This window comes from Anopheles funestus, assembly GCF_943734845.2.
Source record: "Anopheles funestus chromosome X unlocalized genomic scaffold, idAnoFuneDA-416_04 X_unloc_33, whole genome shotgun sequence".
In the NCBI taxonomy this organism is placed as follows: domain Eukaryota; kingdom Metazoa; phylum Arthropoda; class Insecta; order Diptera; family Culicidae; genus Anopheles; species Anopheles funestus.
In genome coordinates, this window is record NW_026045158.1 from 320,001 (window position 1) to 335,000 (window position 15,000).

The 15,000-nt window shown below is 47.1% G+C and overlaps 1 non-coding gene and 1 pseudogene across 1 annotated transcript; both read left to right on the forward strand.

Annotated features, from left to right (window-relative positions):
• Positions 1-14,036: 14,036 nt before the first annotated feature.
• Positions 14,037-14,194, forward strand: LOC125773420 (5.8S ribosomal RNA). The gene has a single exon (XR_007420091.1). It is a non-coding gene; the product is annotated as a 5.8S ribosomal RNA (ribosomal RNA).
• A 709-nt stretch (positions 14,195-14,903) lies between these two features.
• Positions 14,904-15,000, forward strand: part of LOC125773443 (large subunit ribosomal RNA) — a 3,595-nt pseudogene continuing 3,498 nt past the window's right edge.

A 15,000-nucleotide genomic window follows, 5' to 3' on the forward strand; every position in this document is an offset into this window, starting at 1 on the left:
GCACGCAAGTGAGTATGGATCGATCAGTAGAAAGATGGGAAGCCATAGGAAACCTTCCTAGGCTAGGTGCACGCAAGTGAGTATGGATCGATCAGTAGAAAGATGGGAAGCCATAGGAAACCTTCCTAGGCTAGGTGCACGCAAGTGAGTATGGATCGATCAGTAGAAAGATGGGAAGCCATAGGAAACCTTCCTAGGCTAGGTGCACGCAAGTGAGTATGGATCGATCAGTAGAAAGATGGGAAGCCATAGGAAACCTTCCTAGGCTAGGTGCACGCAAGTGAGTATGGATCGATCAGTAGAAAGATGGGAAGCCATAGGAAACCTTCCTAGGCTAGGTGCACGCAAGTGAGTATGGATCGATCAGTAGAAAGATGGGAAGCCATAGGAAACCTTCCTAGGCTAGGTGCACGCAAGTGAGTATGGATCGATCAGTAGAAAGATGGGAAGCCGAAGGGAAACCTTCCTAGGCTAGGTGCACGCAAGTGAGTATGGATCGATCAGTAGAAAGATGGGAAGCCGAAGGGAAACCTTCCTAGGCTAGGTGCACGCAAGTGAGTATGGATCGATCAGTAGAAAGATGGGAAGCCATAGGAAACCTTCCTAGGCTAGGTGCACGCAAGTGAGTATGGATCGATCAGTAGAAAGATGGGAAGCCATAGGAAACCTTCCTAGGCTAGGTGCACGCAAGTGAGTATGGATCGATCAGTAGAAAGATGGGAAGCCATAGGAAACCTTCCTAGGCTAGGTGCACGCAAGTGAGTATGGATCGATCAGTAGAAAGATGGGAAGCCATAGGAAACCTTCCTAGGCTAGGTGCACGCAAGTGAGTATGGATCGATCAGTAGAAAGATGGGAAGCCCAAGGAAACCTTCCTAGGCTAGGTGCACGCAAGTGAGTATGGATCGATCAGTAGAAAGATGGGAAGCCATAGGAAACCTTCCTAGGCTAGGTGCACGCAAGTGAGTATGGATCGATCAGTAGAAAGTGGGAAGCCCAGTACCAAATGCCCTAGTGAAGACCGTAAACGAATATCATGAACCGAGAAGGAGCACCAAATGCCCTAGTGAAGACCGTAAACGAATATCATGAACCGATAAGGAGCACCAAATGCCCTAGTGAAGACCGTAAACGAATATCATGAACCGATAAGGAGCACCAAATGCCCTAGTGAAGACCGTAAACGAATATCATGAACCGATAAGGAGCACCAAATGCCCTAGTGAAGACCGTAAACGAATATCATGAACCGAGAAGTAGCAACGAATGCCTGAAAATGTACCAAGTCCTCGGTATAGAGTAACGAGAGTTAACCGCCGTGATGTATGCAATGTGGGCAGCCATTGCATGGGTTCTGGACTTGGTTCGCGAATAACTTTTTTGCTAGACATCGGACAAAGTTGACGTGGAAGAACGAAATGTAGCATTTGATGCCACCTATCCAAAACTTTTTCAAGATTGAAGATCCGATCGATACAGCCTGAGTTATAGGCAAAAGTTGGTGCAAAATTGAGCATTTTTAATGGTGAAAAATCGGTAATCCTCGAATAGCTCCTGTTGGAAGCATCGGACCACATGGTCGTGGAGGAACATATTGTAGCGTGCGGTGTCAAGTATCGACACCCAAAACCGCATGTCCGATGGACGGAAAATGACCAAGTTATAGTGAAAACTTGGTTGCACCAAATTCCCGAAGAAGTGCAACGAGAAGGTGAATGCGATGGTTGTTCGTCGAATAGCTCCGGCCACAGACATGGTAGCGATTAGTGGTGCATGGAAGAAATCTAGCCACAAGTGCCATCTACCCATGGCCAGAAGAAAGTGTGGCCATATCTTGGATACCGGCGGAGCTATGGGGCAAATATGGGCCAAAAATGGTGCAAGTTGGACCAAAAATCCGACCAAGTGCGCGAGGCGCTTTCGTGAATAGCTCCGGCCACAGACATGGTAGCGATTAGTGGTGCATGGAAGAAATCTAGCCACAAGTGCCATCTACCCATGGCCAGAAGAAAGTGTGGCCATATCTTGGATACCGGCGGAGCTATGGGGCAAATACGGGCCAAAAATGGTGCAAGTTGGACCAAAAATCCGAAAAAGTACCTAGGTAAATGCGATGGTTGTTCGTCGAATAGCTCCGGCCACAGACATGGTAGCGATTAGTGGTGCATGGAAGAAATCTAGCCACAAGTGCCATCTACACATGGCCAGAAGAAAGTGTTGCGATATCTTGGATACCGGCGGAGCTATGGGGCAAATATGGGCCAAAAATGGTGCAAGTTGGACCAAAAATCCGAAAAAGTACCTAGGTAAATGCGATGGTTGTTCGTCGAATAGCTCCGGTCACAGACATGGTAGCGATTAGTGGTGCATGGAAGAAATCTAGCCACAAGTGCCATCTAGCCATGGCCAGAAGAAAGTGTGGCCATATCTTGGATACCGGCGGAGCTATGGGGCAAATATGGGCCAAAAATGGTGAAGTTGGACCAAAAATCCGACCAAGTGCGCTAGGCGCTTTCGTGAATAGCTCCGGCCACAGACATGGTAGCGATTAGTGGTGCATGGAAGAAATCTAGCCACAAGTGCCATCTACCCATGGCCAGAAGAAAGTGTGGCGCTATCTTGGATACCGGCGGAGCTATGGGACAAATATGGGCCAAAAATGGTGCCAGGTGGACCAAAAATCCGACCAAGTGCGCAAGGCGCTTTCGTGAATAGCTCCGGCCACAGACATGGTAGCGATTAGTGGTGCATGGAAGAAATCTAGCCACAAGTGCCATCTACCCATGGCCAGAAGAAAGTGTGGCCATATCTTGGATACCGGCGAAGCTATGGGGCAAATATGGGCCAAAAATGGTGCTAGTTGGACCAAAAATCCGACCAAGTGCGCGAGGCGCTTTCTTGAATAGCTCCGGCCACAGACATGGTAGCGATTAGTGGTGCATGGAAGAAATCTAGCCACAAGTGCCATCTACCCATGGCCAGAAGAAAGTGTGGCCATATCTTGGATACCGGCGGAGCTATGGGGCAAATATGGGCCAAAAATGGTACAAGTTGGACCAAAAATCCGAAAAAGTACCTAGGTAAATGCGATGGTTGTTCGTCGAATAGCTCCGGCCACAGACATGGTAGCGATTAGTGGTGCATGGAAGAAATCTAGCCACAAGTGCCATCTACCCATGGCCAGAAGAAAGTGTGGCCATATCTTGGATACCGGCGGAGCTATGGGGCAAATATGGGCCAAAAATGGTGCAAGTTGGACCAAAAATCCGACCAAGTGCGCGAGGCGCTTTCGTGAATAGCTCCGGCCACAGACATGGTAGCGATTAGTGGTGCATGGAAGAAATCTAGCCACAAGTGCCATCTACCCATGGCCAGAAGAAAGTGTGGCGATATCTTGGATACCGGCGGAGCTATGGTGCAAATACGGGCCAAAAATGGGTAAACTTGTACGGTCCAAAGCCAAGGGTAAATTTTTTTATTCCTCTAATAACTTCTAGCACAGACATTGAATCGGTTGGTGATGTATGGATGAAATGCAGCAAACAGTTGGAACTACCCATAAAATCTTAAAGATTGACGATCCAATGTATAGAACCGGAGTAATGTGCGATACTTGGTGTAAAATCGAGTGAAAAATTAACTATAAACTGTTTTTGGCCCATAACTCGAATACTAGACATCGGAAGGGGGGGTCGTAGAACGATTTTTTGTTGCCCTATCGATTCCCTATCGAACGAGCAAAAGTTGTTTTTTTGACCAAAAAGGACCCCTACTCTAGTAAAATTGGCCTGATTTTACTAGTCCTCGGTACCCGTACAGGCAAAATGAGCAAAATGCTCAAGTATGAATGGTTTTTGGCCCATAACTCGAATACTAGACGTCGCAGGGGGGTGTCTTAGAACAATTTTTGGTAGCCCTTGAAATTATCTATCGAATGACATATACTTGATTTTTTGGCAAAAAAGTTCCCTAGACTAGTAAAAATCGCATCATTTTACTAGAGTCGGGTACCCTGGACGAAAAACCGCTATAATTGCGGTTTTTGGCTAATAACTCGAATACTAGACGTCGCAGGGGGGTGTCGTGGAACAATTTTTGGTAGCCCTTGAAATTATCTATCGAATGACATATACTTGATTTTTGGCCAAAAAGTTCCCTAGACTAGTAAAAATCGCATCATTTTACTAGAGTCGGGTACCCTGGACGAAAAACCGCAATTATAGCGGTTTTTGGCTAATAACTCGAATACTAGACGTCGCAGGGGGGTGTCGTGGAACAATTTTTGGTAGCCCTTGAAATTATCTATCGAATGACATATACTTGATTTTTGGCCAAAAAGTTCCCTAGACTAGTAAAAATCGCATCATTTTACTAGAGTCGGGTACCCTGGACGAAAAACCGCTTAAGTTGCGGTTTTTGGCTAATAACTCGAATACTAGACGTCGCAGGGGGGTGCCGTAGAACAATTTTTGGTAGCCCTTGAAATTATCTATCGAATGACATATACTTGATTTTTTGACCAAAAAGTTCCTAGACTAGTAAAAATCGCATCATTTTACTAGAGTCGGGTACCCTGTACGAAAAACCGCTATAGTTGCGGTTTTTGGCCAATAACTCGAATACTAGACGTCGGAGGGGGGTGCCGTAGAACAATTTTTTGTAGCCCTTGAAATTACCTTTCGAATGATATATAGTGGTTTTTGGTCAAAAAGTGACCCCGAGACTAGTAACGCTCCATACACAAAACCGCCTAAAAAGATTTGGTTTTGCAAAATTTTGAAAAGTGCGTCAAAAAAATTTTTTCAAAAAGTACCAAATCGTGATCAGAACTCACTATAGACCATAAAAAGTGAAATCCGATGATCATTTGCAACACTTGGTCAATCGAGAAAAATTTCACTTTTTTACTAGAGTCGGGTACCCTGAACGAAAAATCGCTCAAGTAATGGTTTTTGGCCAATAACTCGAATACTAGACGTCGGAAGGGGGTGTCGTAGAACAATTTTTTGTAGCCCTTGAAATTACCTTTCGAATGATATATAGTGGTTTTTTGGTCAAAAAGTGACCCCTAGTCTAGTAACGCTCCATACAAAAAACCGCCTAAAAAGTTTTGGTTTTGCAAAATTATGAAAAGTTCAAAAGAATTTTTTTTTCAAAAACTACTAAAACGTGATAAGAACTTACTATAGACCATGAAAAGTGATATCCGATGATAATTTGCAAAAGTTGGTAACTAGTAAAAAATTTCACTTTTTTACTAGAGTCGGTGCAACGAGAAAAAAAAAGTCCGTGATGGAGAAAAATGGCACGTTTTCCACGCCTGTACGCTTTCGTTTACTATATAGGGGGTAGGTGAGCCAGAAGCATGATTTTGACTGAGTATGTATCTTTATGAATTGGACCCTTCTAAATCGATTGAGACTACCCCCAGGACGATCGGACGACTGCTTCTGGCTCAAAATGTGGTTTTTAGATTTTGATCGTCAATTATGCGAGAAAAAATCGATTAGAAGTAAAGATACGAAATGCTTGGTCTAAGTTGGGAAACGACTTCGGATATTTGTTGGACGTTGTCGTAGAAGGTCCGAGGACCAAGGAAAAGTGATTTCCAAGTGGATTTATGCACTATTAGTCGATGGTAAGATGTGAAATTAGTAGAACTTACCATACAGTTTGCGAAGTTGAAGCAATCGGTTGGTGAATATGGTACTGTCTGTCCAATTTGGTGGTTCGGAATGAGTGAAACGATGTTGATGATGGATAGACGTTCCGATTGCCCCCGATCGGGGAACATATAGTGGTCTTTAAGGTCCAAGTACCTATGTTTTGGTAAGCAGAACTGAGAGTTAAAGGATGAAAGTCGGCCATTCCTAATATCATCCTATCGGTGGTTCGCGAGTTGTTTGAGGACCGGAGCAGCTCGCGATGAAACGGTCCTAGGGTATTGGTTATCCATCCAAGGAAGAGTAAATGCGATCCTAGATGTGTGTCGTTGGCCGTTCTACCGGTATCGCCTATCGATGAGATATCGACGGGCATGCCTTACTCGAAAGTTGAATTCTAGGATCGATGGTCAAACAGACCTATGAGCGATAAACCAAACTGAACACGTATTGATGTCGGCTTTTCCTATCATTTGATGCCGCAGGTTGTTTAGGGACCGGAGCAACTTGCGGCCGAGACGGTCCCCGGGGGTTTCTTTCTCCAAGGAGTGGAAACTATTAAGCAAGAGTTGTAGCAAGATACGATCCTCTGATGTGTCGTTGGCCGTTCATGCGGTATCGCCTGTCGATGAGATATCGATGGGCATGCCTTACTCTACCGACCTTCTAATTGAGAGTATTAATCAGGGATCGATGGTCAAACAAGACCAATGAGCGATAAACCAAACTGATCACGTATTGATGTCGGCTTTTCCTATCATTTGATGCCGCAGGTTGTTTAGGGACCGGAGCAGCTTGCGGCCGAGACGGTCCCCGGGGGTTTCTTTCTCCAAGGAGAAGAAACGATTAAGCAAAAGTTGTAGCAAGATACGATCCTCTGATGTGTCGTTGGCCGTTCAAGCGGTATCGCCTGTCGATGAGATATCGATGGGCATGCCTTACTCTCCCGACTGGATTACTGAGAGTTTAATCAGGGATCGATGGTCAAACAGACCAATGAGCGATAAACCAAACTGAACACATATTGATGTCGGCATTTCCTATCATTTGTCGCAGGTTGTTTAGGGACCGGAGCAGCTTGCGACCGAGACGGTCCCCGGGGGTTTCTTTCTCTAAGGAGTGGAAACGATTAAGCAAAAGTCGTAGCAATAATCGATCACCTGATGTGTCGTTGGCCGTTCTTGCGGTATCGCCTGTCGATGAGATATCGATGGGCATGCCTTACTCTCCTGACTGTTTAATTGAGAGTTATAATCAGGGATCGATGGTCAAAAAGACCTATGAGCGATAAACCAAACTGAACACGTATTGATGTCGGCATTTCCTATCATTTGTCGCAGGTTGTTTGGGGACCGGAGCAGCTTGCGACCGAGACGGTCCCTTCCCGAAAGATGGTGAACCGAGTCGTCTGGCGTAAAAACCGGACGACTCGAAAGGGCTTGACCCTTTCAAGTGAGCGATAATCACATTCTACGCTCAGTTCGACAGCTACAAGGCAATCACTCGCTATGTTCAGAGCTAATACATGCAACATGCCGGCATTGTTTCCACCGACGCATGGATTCAAGACTGGTGCACTTATTAGTTAAACCGTTCGCCTCCGGGTGTTTCGAGTTCAAGTCTGGATGAGGATTGATCTTGCTGGTAATAGCTTGAGCCCTTAAGGGGTCGAAGCGTACATCTTGAGACCATGTACAACATATTACCAAATCGGCACCATGGGTTCGGGTGCAAGTGATGTAACCGTGAAAGATGTTGAGCAGCCCAACATCGGTTTACACACGCATAATAGGAAGGCAGCGCTGTCGACTGGTCAGTCGTGTAAGAAGTGTGCATTATCGATCACAAATATATTGGTGATCTGTAGGTTGCGCATACACCATGCCCGGTGTAAAGTGCCGTGGTCCCCCCCGGGGGGCTGCATCAAACCGTTCGCCACGCGAACTACCCAATGGAACGAACTCGATGCATTTAATAAGAAGAAGAGATGATAATGAAACACGGTCGATTTAAGAGTTGAAAACGTTGAAATGCCTATAAGCAAGTCTTAAGTTGGTGGTGACCGTTACGCCCCAACAAATTGGTGCCTTACCCTACACCAAAGAGCCATTCAACATGGTTCAAGTGAGCGATAATCACGCTCTACGCTCAGTTCGACAGCTGCAAGGCAATCACTCGCTAAGTTCAGAGCTAATACATGCAACACGCCGGCATTGTTTCCACCGACGCATGGATTCAAGACTGGTGCACTTATTAGTTAAACCGTTCGCCTCCGGGTGTTTCGAGTTCAAGTCTGGATGAGGATTGTTCTTGCTGGTAATAGCTTGAGCCCCTGAATAAGGGGCCGAAGCGTACATCTTGAGTAAATGTACAACATATTACCAAATCGGCACCGTGGGTTCTGGTGCAAGTGATGTAACCGTGAAAGATGTTGAGCAGCCCAACATCGGTTTACACACGCATAATAGGAAGGCAGCGCTGTCGACTGGTCAGTCGTGTAAGAAGTGTGCATTATCGATCTCCAATATATGAGCTCAGTATGACAGCCCAATTGGTAATCCTCGGGACCTCCAGAAAGGAAGCTGGATGAGGATTACCAAATCGAAAGTTGATAAGTGTAGTGGTACCACTTAGTCAACTTGTATCCCGAAAGATGGTGAACCGAGTCGTCTGGCGTAAAAACCGGACGACTCGAAAGGGCTTGACCCTTTCAAGTGAGCGATAATCACATTCTACGCTCAGTTCGACAGCTACAAGGCAATCACTCGCTATGTTCAGAGCTAATACATGCAACATGCCGGCATTGTTTCCACCGACGCATGGATTCAAGACTGGTGCACTTATTAGTTAAACCGTTCGCCTCCGGGTGTTTCGAGTTCAAGTCTGGATGAGGATTGTTCTTGCTGGTAATAGCTTGAGCCCCTGAATAAGGGGTCGAAGCGTACATCTTGAGACCATGTACAACATATTACCAAATCGGCACCATGGGTTCGGGTGCAAGTGATGTAACCGTGAAAGATGTTGAGCAGCCCAACATCGGTTTACACACGCATAATAGGAAGGCAGCGCTGTCGACTGGTCAGTCGTGTAAGAAGTGTGCATTATCGATCACAAATATATTGGTGATCTGTAGGTTGCGCATACACCATGCCCGGTGTAAAGTGCCGTGGTCCCCCCCGGGGGGCTGCATCAAACCGTTCGCCACGCGAACTACCCAATGGAACGAACTCGATGCATTTAATAAGAAGAAGAGATGATAATGAAACACGGTCGATTTAAGAGTTGAAAACGTTGAAATGCCTATAAGCAAGTCTTAAGTTGGTGGTTTCGTTGTGCCCCAACAAATTGGTGCCTTACCCTACACCAAAGAGCCATTCAACATGGTTCAAGTGAGCGATAATCACGCTCTACGCTCAGTATGACAGCTGCAAGGCAATCACTCGCTAAGTTCAGAGCTAATACATGCAACACGCCGGCATTGTTTCCACCGACGCATGGATTCAAGACTGGTGCACTTATTAGTTAAACCGTTCGCCTCCGGGTGTTTCGAGTTCAAGTCTGGATGAGGATTGTTCTTGCTGGTAATAGCTTGAGCCCCTGAATAAGGGGCCGAAGCGTACATCTTGAGTGTAAATGTACAACATATTACCAAATCGGCACCATGGGTTCTGGTGCAAGTGATGTAACCATGAAAGATGTTGAGCAGCCCAACATCGGTTTACACACGCATAAGGGGTTTATTGTTATCTGTAGGTTGCGCATACACCATACCCGGTGTAAAGTGCCGTGGTCCCCCAGGGGGCTGCATCAAAACGTTCGCCATGCGAACTACCCAATGGAACGAACTCGATGTATTGAAAGAGATGAACAATTAATAGCGAGAATAGGGGCCCGGAAGCAATTCCGCGGCCCTACGGTCGATTCAAGAGTTGAAACGTTGTACAATCGTGGATAGCACCTAGTGCTAATATGGTGAGAGATAATGTGTGAGGAAATTTAGTTTCCTAAAGTTTAGTTAGTGGTTTCCGTTGTGCCCTAACAAACTTAAAGTTGGTGGTGACCGTTACACCCCAACAAATTGGTGCCTTACCCAACACCAAAGAGCCATTCCATATGGTTCTAGAGAGAGAGAGTTGTGTGGAAATTTATTTCCCACTAAGCGAGTGTGTGTCTGTAGTGGAACGAATTCTGGTTGATCCTACCAGTAATATACGCTTGTCTCAAAGGTTAAGCCATGCATGTCTAAGTACAAACATAAATGAATGTGAAACCGCATAAGGCTCAGTATAACAGCTATAATTCACAAGATCATCCTACCACTAGTTACTTGGATAACTGTGGAAAATCCAGAGCTAATACATGCAACATGCCGGGACTGTTGCCCTCGCGGGTAGCTGAACTGGTGCACTTATTAGTTAAACCAATCGCCTCCGGGCGGCTTGAGTTGAAGTCTGGATAAGGACGCAGATCGTATGGTCGCTTGTCGACTGACGACAGATCTTTCAAATGTCTGCCCTATCAACTATTGATGGTAGTGTAGAGGACTACCATGGTTGCGACGGGTAACGGGGAATCAGGGTTCGATTCCGGAGAGGGAGCCTGAGAAATGGCTACCACATCCAAGGAAGGCAGCAGGCGCGTAAATTACCCAATCCCAGTACGGGGAGGTAGTGACGAGAAATAACAATATGGACCTCTCTAACGATGGTCCATAATTGGAATGAGTTGAGTATAAATCCTTCAACAAGGATCAAGTGGAGGGCAAGTCTGGTGCCAGCAGCCGCGGTAATTCCAGCTCCACTAGCGTATATTAAAGTTGTTGCGGTTAAAACGTTCGAAGTTGATTGCCCGTCCAGACACGTGACCGCCACGGGCGCCCGGTTACACGCCGGGGCCGTTCGTGCGCGCGCTCACGGCTGCGACTCACAATGGTGTACTTGGGCGTTACTCTGTGAACGAGTACCGTGCTACCGGTTAACTCCGGCACGGGCTCCTCATGGTGCTCAAGATACTCACATTTACCTTGAACAAATTAGAGTGCTCAAAGCAGGCTAAGACAAAGCGTCCGGCCCCCCCGTGGGGTTGGCGTTGGCCGAGAATAATCTTGCATGGAATAATGGAATATGACCTCGGTTTATACGATTTCGTTGGTTTGTCAGAAACCTAGAGGTAATGATTAACAGAAGTAGTTGGGGGCATTGGTATTACGGCGCGAGAGGTGAAATTCGTAGACCGTCGTAGGACCAACTGAAGCGAAAGCGTTTGCCATGGATGCTTTCTTTAATCAAGAACGAAAGTTAGAGGATCGAAGGCGATTAGATACCGCCCTAGTTCTAACCGTAAACGATGCCAATTAGCAATTGGGAGACGCTACCCCTATTCGGTGCTCTCAGTCGCTTCCGGGAAACCAAAATCGGGTTCCGGGGGAAGTATGGTTGCAAAGTTGAAACTTAAAGGAATTGACGGAAGGGCACCACAAGAAGTGGAGCTTGCGGCTTAATTTGACTCAACACGGGAAAATTTACCAGGTCCAAACTTATCGAGGTAAGACAGATTGATAGCTCTTTCTCAAATTTAAGGGTAGTGGTGCATGGCCGTTCTTAGTTCGTGGAATGATTTGTCTGGTTAATTCCGATAACGAACGTGACTCAAACATGCTAACTAGAACGCTGTCAGCAGTGCGCCTCCGGGCGCACCTGACGTTACAGCCGGGCGGCGCCTTCACGGGCGGTCGTCGGCTACGTTTGCCCTGCTTAGCGGGACAACTTGTGTTTAGCAAGCTGAGAATGAGCGATAACAGGTCCGTGATGCCCTTAGATGTTCTGGGCTGCACGCGTGCTACAATGTGGGTCGCAGCGTGTTCTCGCCAATAGGCGCCCCCATTCCGAGAGGAACGGGAAATCACTAAAATGCCCATCTAGTCGGGATTGGGGACTGCAACGGTCCCCATGAACCTGGAATTTCTAGTAAGCACTAGTCATTAGCTAGTGCTGATTACGTCCCTGCCCTTTGTACACACCGCCCGTCGCTACTACCGATGGATTATTTAGTGAGGTTTCTGGAGGCTTACCTTCCGCGGTTCCTTCGTGAGCTGCAGCTGGCATGGCTGAAGTTGACCGAACTTGATGATTTAGAGGAAGTAAAAGTCGTAACAAGGTTTCCGTAGGTGAACCTGCGGAAGGATCATTACTGATGATCGTCCGCGAGTGACCAACCATGGGCTGCCTTCGGTGTAGCTCGGTCGCTCGCTTGCTATGTGTCAGAATTTGTTGAAAGCCAACTCGTTCGTTGTACACTTTGATGGGTGACCATCACTGTGTCTCCGTGCCGAGCTAGATCTCCCCTAGCCGTAAGGCACTTGAACGCCCCTTCGACGACGAGTTGCATGTGTGTGGTATGTGTCAGAATCTGGTGAAGCTTTCTGCATGTGATGTGCCTTGTGTGGATCCGTGGCCATTGCATTGTGTCTGGTGCTTAGATACCCAGACACTTAGAACGCTTGCGCGGAAAGCAAACTCGATCGTTGTACACTTTGATGGGTGACCATCACTGTGTCTCCGTGCCGTGCTAGATCCCCCCTAGCCGTAAGGCACTTTGAACGCCCCTTCGACGACGAGTTACAAGAGTGTGGTATGTGTCAGAATCTGGTGAAGCTTTCTGCATGTGATGTGCCTTGTGTGGATCCGTGGCCATTGCATTGTGTCTGGTGTGTAGGTACCCAGACACTTAGAACGCTTGCGCGGAAAGCAAACTCGATCGTTGTACACTTTGATGAGCAACCATCACTGTGTCTCCGTGCCGTGCTAGATCTCCCCTAGCCGTAAGGCACTTTGAACGCCCCTTCGACGACGAGTTACAAGAGTGTGGTATGTGTCATAATCTGGTGAAGCTTTCTGCATGTGATGTGCCTTGTGTGGATCCATGGCCATTGCATTGTGTCTGGTGTGTAGGTACCCAGACACTTAAGCAAACTCGATCGTTGTACACTTTGATGGGCGAGCATCACTGTGTCTCCGTGCCGTGTAAGAGCTCTCCTGGCCATCAGGCACTTGAAAGGTCCTTGGACGACGAGTTACAATAGTGGTGTGTTAGATACGTCAGATTACGGTGTCTACTACTGTGCAATACGTATCCGGCTACGGCACGGAACGAACGGGAACTGTGGTGCAGACAAACAAGAGTTAAGCCTATTAGTCATTAACTCTAAGGACGGGGCCATGGGGCGGTACGCAAAGGATACGGATGAGCGAGTATGCAGGCCCAATACTCAATAGCTCGATCCGATCCAAGCACATGAGTTGACTGCGGCGCCAGGTTAACCAATGTGCTAGATTCTATTTGGCCAGTAGAATCTTGTGTCTTATGCGATTTGATACCAAGACACCAGAACGAAAGTTAGTTGAAGAGTTATTAAACTCTTATGAAGTATGGTTGTGCAATCACAACTTATGACTTTAACCTATAAAGTGGATATGGACTTGCAATTATAACATGGAATCTCTACACACCCCATGAGCTCGATCCAATCCACGCACACGAGTTGCCTGAGTAGCGACAGGTATACCGATGTGCAATACGTATCCGGCCACGGCACGGAACGAACGGGAACTGTGGTGCAGACATACAAAGAGTTAAGCCTACTAGTCATTAACTCTAAGGACGGGGCCATGGGGCGGTACGCAAAGGATACGGATGAGCGAGTATGCAGGCCCAATACTCAATAGCTCGATCCGATCCAAGCACATGAGTTGACTGCGGCGCCAGGTTAACCAATGTGCTAGATTCTATTTGGCCAGTAGAATCTTGTGTCTTACGCGATTTGATACCAAGACACCAGAACGAAAGTTAGTTGAAGAGTGATTAAACTCTTATGAAGAATGGTTGTGCAATCACAACTTATGACTTTAACCTATAAAGTGGATATGGACTATCAATTATAACATGGGGCACACACCATGTTCTCGATCCAATCCACGCACACGAGTTGCCTGAGTAGCGACAGGTATACCGATGTGCAATACGTATCCGGCCATAGGCACGGAACGAACAGGAACTGTGGTGCAGACATACAAGGGCCATGGGGCGGTACGCAAAGGATACGGATGAGCGAGTATGCAGGCCCAATACTCAATAGCTCGATCCGATCCAAGCACATGAGTTGACTGCGGCGCCAGGTTAACCGATGTGCTAAGAGAGTTGTTCCTGGGCCTTCAAAGTGACTTCAAAACTATCTTAGCGAATGGTGGCCATGGGCGTAGACATGAGCCACAAGTCACAAGGCCTGGGACTATTGGGTAATAAAGACAACTTAGTCAGAAAGTTAGTCTTTGGACGTACCACCGGGATTGTGTTACATTGGGAACCTTACTATAAAACCCTAGGCAGGGGATCACTCGGCTCATGGATCGATGAAGACCGCAGCTAAATGCGCGTCACAATGTGAACTGCAGGACACATGAACACCGATAAGTTGAACGCATATTGCGCGTCGGACGATTAAACCCGGCCGATGCACACATTCTTGAGTGCCTATCAATTCCTTGATATACAACAAACCAAACTTCAGGGTGGAGCGTGCCACAATAGAACACTATGGCGAGCAGCCCGTCTAGTGTCGTGGGGGAAACACGCTTCCACACTGTGCATAATGGCGTGCTCGGGACCTTTGTTGGGACCGCAGGGCGCTGAAAGTAAAGGGGTGAACCGCATAAATCGCACGCACGTAAACGCGCACACACACAAATAGAGTGAGACGTATCGTAGGATACCGCTAAGAGTACGTTGTGAAACATGGGGAAATTCAATCGAAAACCTCTTTGATGTCCAAGAATTCGTTGACCGTATCCGTCGTAATACTGGATCAACGTGCTTGGGGGAAAACGTCAAAGGGTTTTATAATAGTGGTGCATGATTAACCCATCGATGCCCGAGGGGAACATGTTGTCCAATACAATAGTGGTGCAGTTGGCTCGACATGCTCGGGGGGAGACATCGTGGGTCCAAGTCGACCAAGTCGACCGGGAGTTGTTGTTGAGAGATCGAATCAAAACGATGCCGAGCGGAACTCGTTGTCCTTATTGGAGTGATATTCGGACAACGTGCTCGGGGGGGCCATCGTTGATTCAAAAATGACCGTAAATTGCCCAATCCGTGTGTGTGTGTGTGTGAAGTGTTGTTGCGTATATATCGGTTCGCTATGCCCCGGGTTCGAAACGAATGGAATGTGACTGATTTTGTTGTAGGCCTCAAGTGATGTGAGACAACCCCCAGAATTTAAGCATATTAATAAGGGGAGGAGAAGAAACCAACCGGGATTCCCTGAGTAGCTGCGAGCGAA